The sequence below is a fragment of the Oculina patagonica genome, chromosome 4 (assembly GCF_052425735.1).
Source record: "Oculina patagonica isolate OP01 chromosome 4, crgOcupat, whole genome shotgun sequence".
NCBI lineage: Eukaryota > Metazoa > Cnidaria > Anthozoa > Scleractinia > Oculinidae > Oculina > Oculina patagonica.
In genome coordinates this window covers 40546548-40557289 of record NC_135761.1, presented here as the reverse complement: position 1 = coordinate 40557289, position 10742 = coordinate 40546548, and positions in this window count along the sequence as shown.

The window sequence follows — 10742 nt, the reverse complement described above, 5'->3', positions numbered from 1 at the left end:
CTTCTTTTAGCCCTGGGGAGAGATCACTTTTTTCCTGACGGCCAACTTCTTGAATGATTTGTGCTAATAGCTGGCGATTTAATGTGTTATTCTTCCTGCATTTCGAAAACAGTAAAGCATGGGTATTAAAACTTTATCAATGTGAAAAATCGGTACACAAAGAGAGGAAGGTTTGACTATTATTAGCGTTTTAGTCTTATATAACTCCCACCTTTCCTCCAAAAGAAGCCTTGGAAGTTTTCAATTTATTGGTAGATTTACAGGTAAATCACTCTCCTTTTTTTGATCGATGATAATAATTTTTTGATCTTTCCATTACTTTTCTCCTATACCCTTCATCTTCTCTATATTTTTGCCTCCTTTTCTCATTTTTAGTTTTATGGTTTTCTCTTTACAGTTTGTCCTTTACAATTATATCGTCTGGTTTTCGGTAGCAATCAAGGGGCTTCATTTTTCCTGCTTGATACTTTCCTTTCTTTGTTCTGTATTTTAATCAAGTCTTTGTTCTTTTGATACCATTGTGATTGTCTTTTCTTTCTTTGTGCCATTCATAATACCATGGCTCGCCCATAATCTGAGATGAAACAATGGTTGCTGATTACTACCATCTTCGATTTTAATCACTGTCAAAGTTAGTATTAAATAAATCTGCAATTTTTCTTTTGATATCGATTAATTCGTTGCAGCGTTTTTTATTTGTTTTTACTTCTCTCCACCGGGATCTTCTGTTCCTTTTTGGAACGCTCTGTTGCACTGGTTCAAGGCTTAAATAAGTCGTCTTCTTGCACGTTCCATTATCTGAAATAATTTAAACGTTTCTGTCACTAGTTCTAGTAACTTTTCGGAGGCCATTATTTTGCTCTTCACCAAACCACTAGCCATTAAAAAGAAATCTCTTCGTGTTTGTGACGTAAATATTTTTTCATATGTTGTATGATACCTAAAGCTTCACATAAAAGATTAACAAAAGGTTCTACGACCCTTCTTTTTGTGGAAATAAATAAATCTCCCAAAATTGAATATGATATTTTGGTGGAGTTTTCTCTGCCTTGACTAACTCGACTGGCCAATCAAAGCCTATATAAAAGGGATATAGGATTACTAGAGAGAATTGTAAGGATGTATTACCACCACTCAACTCTGCTCCCCACAATCTTTATTTCACTGCTCTACTCTATTCTACTCGACTCTTCTCGACTTTTTCTTATTTCTCTCTCTTTTACTTATACACTCTACTGTACTCTACACCACTCTACTCTAGCCACCTCTACTCTGCTCGACTCGACTCCACTTCCACCCCCCCCTGGACTGGACTCTACTCTACTCCACTCTACTCTACGTTATACTACTGTACTCAACACCACTCTACTCTACTCCACTTGACTCTACTCACCCACTCCACTCTTCTGTGTGTATGAAACAACAGGATATGAGTCAGTGAGTTGATAGTTTGAGAAATTTTTTAGAAATTTTCTCTTTGTGTCTCCCTTTCCTTGGCTAAACGTCTACATTTCATAGTGTCTTTATGCTTTTTGCATCTTATGTTTTTCGGAATATATTTGCTGTTGTGTGACGCATTGTTTGTGGAGTCAGAGACACACTGTTATAACGTCCATCAAGTTTATTCAAGTTTATTTACTAATTTACAGTCTCTTTTAAATTAGAGAGTTCCTGTCGTATTTGGACTATTTCTCCATTGCTGTTTTTACAATGTTTGCCAAAGGCATTTGGTAGAGAGGTTGCCTATTTACACTTTTTTGCTTACTAACTGAGGGCACATTGTTAGCCCTCAGTTTTTGGCTCTCGAGTCTTCGTTTGTGGAAGCGAGTAAGGGCATCCACCAAACTTTGTTCCGCTTGGTGCTTGATGCTCCTTTTTTTCTCTATCGAAGGTGGTGTCTGGAGTAATGTTTGGTTTTGCCGTATATTGCAATGATTTCAGACAACTCCGATCTGCTAAGTGTTTTTTTTTAAGTTTATCAATAGATTGTTCCGTTTTGGCTATCTTTTGTGTCTGTGTATTTTCGTTTTTGTCCTCCGTTCCCAGGGTCTTATTTTTGGAGAACTGTAATCCTCGTCATAATCTTCCATAAGCTCAGACATTTCTTGCTTGTCGAGGCTCGACTCTCGACCCTAGATGACCAAGAAATGTCTTAGCTTTCCCAAAACCCTTTGATGTACTTGCTTCACAACCTTAGCACTTTTTAACAAGAATCAACTAGGACAAATTCGAACTTGTTGGTAGACATACCAGAATGGCACATGACTTGCGGGGATGGTGAAGGAGGCTCTGAAGGCCGCATTTTGCCAATAAAACCTGTTCGGGGGCTGTTCATTGTACAAACAGTTGGGCGTCAGGTGCAAGACTGGACCCGTTCGGTTGTAGGCCACACTTTGCTTTGGATAAGGTAACTGCTGAAACAGATGTTGCAGGTATGCTGATGTGTGCACTGGTTGGCATAGTACATTTGATGTCTGTACTGGCATCGCATTTTAAAAGTTCAACAGCATTGTTAGACACTTTCTGTAGGCTGTTTTGTCTTTTTTGCGCTACGTTTTCAGACGATGGGAAAGCATGTCAAAATATACTGCCAAGAAAATGTAAATTGTGTCTCACTCAAAATTGCGAAATTAACATGTGAAAATTTCATGTAACAAGGTAGTACAAATGAATTTATCTCCTGGTTCTCTTTTTCTTCTCTTGCATGAAACAATGACTTAAATTGTCAACAAGTTTTTCGGCCGATGCTTTCCAAATGTTCAAAGCTGTAAAGATAAAATTTGCATTGTATTACACCATAACAAAACTAGCTAATGACGGGAGTCCTCCTACAAATGGATTCACCTCCTGGTTCTTCTTTTCTTCTCCGGCATGAAAAACTGACTTAAATTGTAAGCAAGTTTTTCTGCTTTCGTTTTGGCTGAAATAAAGGAAAAACGCCATTTACTTTACAGGTTTTAATTCACAGTTTCCAAAATACTGTTTCTTCCATCAGGAACTGACCGAGGTCTTTCACAGGGCTTTTGCATTAATTAACAATAACAAGTTAGCTAATTTAGGTCTATACCATGAAACAAATGTTTAACGTTTTGTATTGTTTGTATTTTTCGTCTCGAAGATCCAAAACAGAAAGCTATCGCATTGCACACTGAAATGATTCTATATATAAAACGGTGTCCGCTGGATCACTGTGTTACAATGTATAGTCTGATTACAATTTTAATTTCTCAATCCCTTTTCTCCTTTCTACACCATCATTAGCATGAGAAGATCTTGTTGACCTGGCAGCTGCAAATTTTAAGCACACCACAACTTTATTAAATTAATATATTAAAAATAGCCGACAACAATTTATAGGTTCTTTTTGTCATGGTGTCTCGTCCCTCTCCTGAAGCAAAAAGCTTCACAAAATAACTGTTGTTGGTCCCACATATGTGGAGAAATAGGAAGCAACATCAGGTTTTTGTGCTTAGTAATCAATTCGACAATTTCATTATACAGTTGTGAAATTTGTTCACAGCTGTAACTCCTGGAAAAGTGATCACTTCGACAATAACTGCAAAGATTTAAGTACTGCCCCTCAAAAACTCTGGTACAGCCTAAACTGCCCCCTACTATTCAGATGAACGACATCAGAATCCAAGAAATTAGCTTTTGCATTCCAGAAGCCTATGACCTCAATAAAAGGCAAAAGGGATGGGCTCCAAGACCACCTGGAGGTATTTTGTTAAAGTGTTTACTTTTTTGTTGATTTTTTTTGGCTGAGTGGCTACGGATAATTTGGCACACACATATGCATTTAACACCATAAGAGTCGTGCAACAAATGCACAAAGTCCTCAATCGCGGAGCCAACTTTAAGAGCAGTACTCAAGTTGCACCACAACTATGTCTGGGCATTAAGATCACACAACCCTAGTGTCGTATTGAATCGCTTGTGCCATTGTACGCCATCAACACCGCACCAACTATAGCAGCTGGCGCTGTTATTTGGAATGCGGAATCAAGTTCTGTAGGGTGGTTTTCATGGTGTAGGTTGTGCAGCCATAACTATCGAACGAGAAAGCTCAGAAACAAGTGAAAACAATTAAAAGTAACTAACAGTGAAAACTAGTTGCCTGAGGTCTATGACTTACCGTTAAGGAATATTTATGATTTATCGACAAGATAGTTGAACACAGGATGATGGCAATAGTAGGAAGGGCCGAATGTAAAAGATCACTAATGATCGCCATAAAAATGTATTCTCCTGATTTGTTAGAGAACCATAAACAGCGGACTGTCAAGTAACAGGAAATGGCCCGCAATAAAATGACATTACGATTTCATATCTTCATCTTAATGTTTTTTTTTTACTTGACATTTCCATAATATTTCAACAGGAAGTAGTTAGAAGAATACTCACGGTATAAAGCTTCCATAATTTGAGGGTCCAAAGCATCAAACCCTCTTCTTGAACTGCCCTTGGCAGTACTCCCAGCCATTACTTCTGCCGTAAAGAATATGTCCGCTTGCTTGTGGGCGTTTAAAAAACCCAAGAATACCGCCACCTTCACAGGCTATCAAAGAAGTAACTTGTGTAAATTTTAAAAATCACCAGTTGGTGAACTTTTCCAAGAAAGCTTTAGATTCAGGACAGTGGAATAGTAAGTGGTTTATGTCTCTTTTTCGGTTTTGCATAAATGTGCATGCAGCACTTTCAATAATTTTGGCTTGAAAGAGGCTTAATTTAGTCGGTAAGATATGGTGTATAATATTATACTGACCTCTCAGTTTCTTTGGGCCGTTCTCATAAAGGTAATACAACCTCGGCAATACTTCGTCAACCTCCTTGAAGTAGGTAGTGGAAATGGCATCCTTTGGAGCTAACTCTAAGCGATGGGCCACACACCATAAAAAGAAAAACGAAAGCTTGAAAAGAGCTTGCACCCTGTTAGTGCTACACCCATCTCCTCTAAGGCCGCCTAACTATGAAAGGTGGATGAACATTGGCCTTTATTTTCTATTTGAGTATGTTTATTTTCATTTATCTGGTAGATCAATTGGGGTGGCTAGCCACCCAATCCACCCCCCCCCCCTGGATTAGCCCCTGAGGTGACTTGAAATGCAAATGGAGGTGCTAACTGGGCAGCACAGACGTGTTTCCTTCTTTATTTAAATGGGAAAGTTGCCATAAGACTTTCACAATCTTTTCAGACTTTTCACTTTCACAATCGACTTCCATTGGAGTTTCTCCTTGAACTTCAAAAAAATTATATATTATAATCACTTAATCGTGAATTATGATATCGTCAATGAATTGTTTCCATAACAAACTGAGTATTTATTAAAGTCAACAAAGTCAAACAGGATTGCTCATATAGCCATGTCAATAAAATGTCTTCCATTGCTACACGCCCCTGGGAGACAAGAGGGATGATACTCATTTTACACAAGTAGACTCCACCCCGAGCTCTAAACCCTCACCCATTTATATATATTTATATTATATATATTTATACACTTACACTCCTTCTTATAAAAGCGTGAACACTAAAAAATATGTCTGGAATGTTTGTGTTTAGCCAATCACATGCAAGAACTTCACACTGCAGAAACCACAAAGAAATACTTTGGACAGCCGTCGATTTCCATGGGAATAACAACAAATGTCCCAAAATTGAATATGATATTTTGGTGGAGTTTTCTCTGCCTTGACTAACTAGACCGGCCAATCAAAGCCTATATAAAAGGGATATAGGATTACTAGAGAGAATTATAAGGATGTATTACCACCACTCAACTCTGCTTCGGTTTTCTCCACTACAATCTTTACTTCACTGCTCTACTCTATTCTGCTCTGCTCTTCTCGACTCATCACTGCTCTACTCTATTCTACTCTGCTCTTCTCGACTTTATACACTCTACTGTACTCTACACCACTCTACTCTAGTCCACCTCTACTCTGCTCGACTCGACTCCACCTCATCTAGACTGGGCTGGACTCTATTCTTCTCCACTCCACTCTACGTTATACTACTGTACTCAACACCACTCTACTCTACTCCACTTGACTCTACTCTACTCCACTCTTCTGTGTGTATGAAACAACAGAATATAAGTCAGTGAGTTGATAGTTTGAGAATTTTTTTAGAAATTTTCTCTTTGTGTCTCCCTTTCCTTGGCTAAACGCCTACATTCCATAGTGTCTTTATGCTTTTTGCATCTTATGTTTTTCGGAATATATTTGCTGTTGTGTGACGCATTGTTTGTGGAGTCAGAGAACACACTGTTAAAGCGTCCATCAAGTTTATTCAAGTTTATTTACTAATTTACAGTCTCTTTTAAATTAGAGAGTTCCTGTCGTATTTCGACTATTTCTCCATTGCTGTTTTTTTTTACAATGTTTGCCGAAGGCGTTTGGTAGAAAGGTTGCCTTTTTACACTTTTTTGCTTACTAACTGAGGGTACATTGTTAGCCCTCAGTTTCTGGCTCTCGAGTCTTCGTTTGTGGAAGCAAGTAAGGGCATCCACCAAGCTTTGTTCTGCTTGATGCCCCTTATTTTTTCTATCGAAGGTGGTGTCTGGCGTAATGTTTGGTTTTGCCGTATATTGCAATGACTTCAGACAAGTCCGATCTGCTAAGTGTTTTTTTCTTAGGTTCATCAGTAAATTTTTGGGGTCCCAATGTAAGAGCAATCTTCTTCTCAGAACTGTTGAGGTTATCTGTACAGGCTTAGAATGTTTGGGTTTGGTTTTGTCATCCTTTAACAACAAATTTGTAGACTTTTTTTAATAGCTGTGTGAGAAAAAGGATAATGTTAGTGTAGCACTCATTTAGAAGCTAGCTTATCTCATCTTCTAAATATCCATTCCCTGTCACCCTCAACCTCTTTAATCTTTCTTTACATTTGCGGTCATGTCTTCCCATTTCTTCTTCACCTGAAAATATTTTCAATTGTAAGAACATTGTTAACACAATATTCTACTGAAATCTGAGTTAACACCTCTAAACTTTCAGAAACAGTGACTGTGCTAGCCTCTAAACAGTGAGGTGTTGTCTAGGTTATCTTCCTCATCGTCATTTCCAAGCTGGCAAAAAAACGAGGAAATTATAATCAATTTAGGGTACAATACAAACTCAGAGATATTGCTCAGTTGTGCTTTATGTCAAGCGCAATGTAGTATATAGAATTCTGGTCTACTGGTAACATTGCATAACACCACTTTATACAAACGGGCTGAACTATGCCAAGTTCCTTTAAGCATTTTTCCTCAAAATGGGCTTTTAAAAAGCAAGCCATGGAATGATTTCCATTATGTAAGCCCCTATCGTTTTTCGTAACTTTTTAAAAAAGCCAGCAATCTTTGTATAAGTTACAAAAAAATAAAAAGGATAACTTAATGGTATTCGGAAATAGTAGACAGAGAAAAACAATGGCATGTATTATATCTGAACAACGCAGGTCACCATTTTTGAAATGATCCCAGACCTATATCGCCACATGCCTTGTCGCTTGGAAATGTAGTTTCACAACCGTTCGCTATATTTTTTGCGCCTACATTGCCACATGCCTCATCGATAGCAAATGTCCCCCAGGCATGCTTTGAAAATGCCAGGGTGCATATTCTGTATCTGGAAAGAAACGGGTTGAACTATTGTTCTCGAGATTGGGTAACTTGAGTTCAAAGCTTGGTGTTATGCATTCCCTCTTAGTTGATTGAATTGAGCAGTGCGGCATGAAGGGGTGATAAATTTTGTTCCCTTATGAGGGAGAGTGTCCCACATTGTGGTGGAATAAACTTGAGGTAAAAACTAGATTCCTCAGCATTACAGGGTAAAAACTCTCTACACAGAAATCGGACGACATTATTCAAATATTTGTCTGCGAAAGCCGAAAAACAAGTTCCTTTAAAAAAAAACAAAAAAAAAACGACTTTTGAAGGGTAACACAATTACTGGTGTCCCAGTAGTTTTCATTGTGGCCCTGAATCCCTGATCGAATTGGAATTTAGAAGTGTTGGTTTTTGTGGAGGTAGGAAAACCGGAGAACCCGGAGAAAATCCCTCGGAGCAAGGACGAGAACCAACAACAAACTCAACCCACATATGACGCCCGGTCCGGGAATCAAACCCGGGCCACATTGGTGGGAAGCGAGCGCTCTCACCACTGCCCCACCCCTGCTCCCCTGCGCCACCCCTGTTCCTTTTTACCTGTGAAAAGCAGTAGAATAATTCTTTACCACTTCTTATCACATGGATACTGCAAAATTCAGCTGTCATATTAGTTAACGTTTGACATTCAATTTTAAGGTTAAGAGTAACGCTTTGGAAAATTTTCAAGTCCAGCGACGCAAGTTGTTGATACGTCAATTCCACCAGGAAGATCACATCCTCTTCTTACCAGGTCTTATATGGAAACTGGACTTGGTTGTCACGCCGGAAGCAAATCAAGCCTTTTAGTATAGGTTGCAAGAGAAGACAAATGCAATAATCGTCTGCCGATGCCCAAGAAATGAATAGACCCTAAACCAAGATCTTGCTCGCAGTGAGAATCTTCCCTTGTATCAGAAATGTATTGAAACGGTGAACAAAAGAGTGACCAAGGATTAAAATGTTTGACTTATGGGAATTAGCCATAAGGGGAAAGAAAACAAGAAAGTACCTAACTCTTTCCACAGGCAGAAGAACAAAGAAACTTGTTTCTGGTGATCTTGTTTTCTTGGAGCTCAAATTGTAGTGTGAGCCTGTTTACTAGATAGAAAAGCTTTTATCTGTCCCTGAACTCCAGGAGTTGTGACGTAAGGGAAATTGCTAGGAAACCTACAATTATTAAGTTAACTATAATAGAATAATGTACTTTTTCAAACGGAAACCTAAAATTACTAAATTAACCCTAATCTAATATACTTTTTAATGATGGAAACACCTTGTGACCAAAACATAAAAGCCTTTATTTACCATGAAGCCCATTTTTGGAAGGAAATAACTATCAAAATACAATGCAAAATATTACCAAAATATCCCGAAAAAAATAATGAAAAACAATACCAATAATATCAAATATAAGAAAGGTTATATAAACAAAACTAATCTAAGATATCATAAAACATATTATAGAAATTACCAGTGTTCAACAACAAAAATTGTTCGTGATTACAAAGCTAAGCTCAAAATTAGTCAGTTGTATCTTAACTAATCCAATTCGTCTAGATCATATCCCTGCGGGTATTCCTGGGTGGCAGTTTGGGTTGCCTGCAACCAGTATAGGACTGGGATGTTAATCACCTGCAGTTGTTGGTAAGCCGGTAGTTGGTTGGTCTTTCTGGGAAGTTTTATCACCTACAGTTGTTAGCATGCCAGTAGCATGTCTTGCATGGAAGCAACAAAATAACAAATAATTGACAAAGAATCAAAATAACTAAATTCTAAAAGGCAATTTATGCTTCACAACATTACCGCCAGCTACACAGGTTATCAAAGAAATAACTTGTGTTAATTTTAAAAATCACCAGTTGGTGAATTTTTTCCAGAAGGCTTTAGACTCAGGACAGGGGAATAGTAAATGGTTAATTGTCTGTTTTTCGGTTTTGGCAAAATGCAGTTTGGGGCTTGCCAGTGCCTGGTTGGTCTTCCTTGGAGGCTTCATTGGCAGCAATTGGTGAGATACCAGTGGCTGGTTGGTATTCTTGGGATGTTTATCACCTGCAGTTGCTGGTAAGCCGGTGGCTGGTTGGTCTTTTTGGGAAGTTTTATCACCTGCAGTTGTTAGCCTGCCAGTAGCTGGTTGGTCGTCCTGAGAAGTTTTATCACCTGCAGTTGTTGGTAAGCCGGTGGCTGGTTGGTCTTTCTGGGAAGTTTTATTACCTGCAGTTGTTAGCATGCCAGTAGCTGGTTGGTCGTCCTGAGAAGTTTCATCACCTGCAGTTGTTAGCATGCCGGTGGCTGGTTGGTCGTCCTGAGAAGTTTCATCACCTGCAGTTGTTGGTAAGCCGGTGGCTGGTTGGTCGTCCCGAGAAGTTTCATCACCTGCAGTTGTTGGTATGTCAGTCATCCATCTCACATCCTTTACATGTACGTTTCAGTTCTTCATGCAGTAATCGGTTAATCTCCTGCACAATTTGATTCTGTAAAATGTCAGCAATCATCTCTCGCTGAGCTTGCATCTTAACATCTACCTCATCTACTAGTAAACGTTCCGTTTGACCTGAGAAACACATCATTTATTGCAAGCTTTGTATCCAACTGGACTACAACTGGTTAAAGATACTAAAATACTGGTTCTGCTTCAACTGGTTAAAGAAACTAAAATTTTCCTAAAATTTCGCCTATTTTAAAATGAAAAATCTATGGACAGCTGTGGTCAAAAATAAATTAATTACATCATTTAATCTATTATTTAATCTACCTCCCCACAACTAAAAATAACACGGTTGTGTCATTTACACCCCTATAACCTTGCAACCCTCCTCCTCAATAATATTATTTCTATTTTTAGATTATCGAAGAGGTCCATGATTAGAGTGCTCAAAGTGTATTACATGATCAGGAGAGATATTCATTTTCATGCGACCTGCTGTTCTTGTTCCGAATATGGAGCATTACTTTAGGGTTCCATACATGTATTCAGAACAAGAGCAGCTTGTTACATGAAGGTTAGCACGCTTGTAATATTGTTTATTATACAAAAAATATACAAGCCCACACCCTCATAAGATATGATCCACATGGGATCAATATCAGTAGCTGGGCACTCTTTGTAAA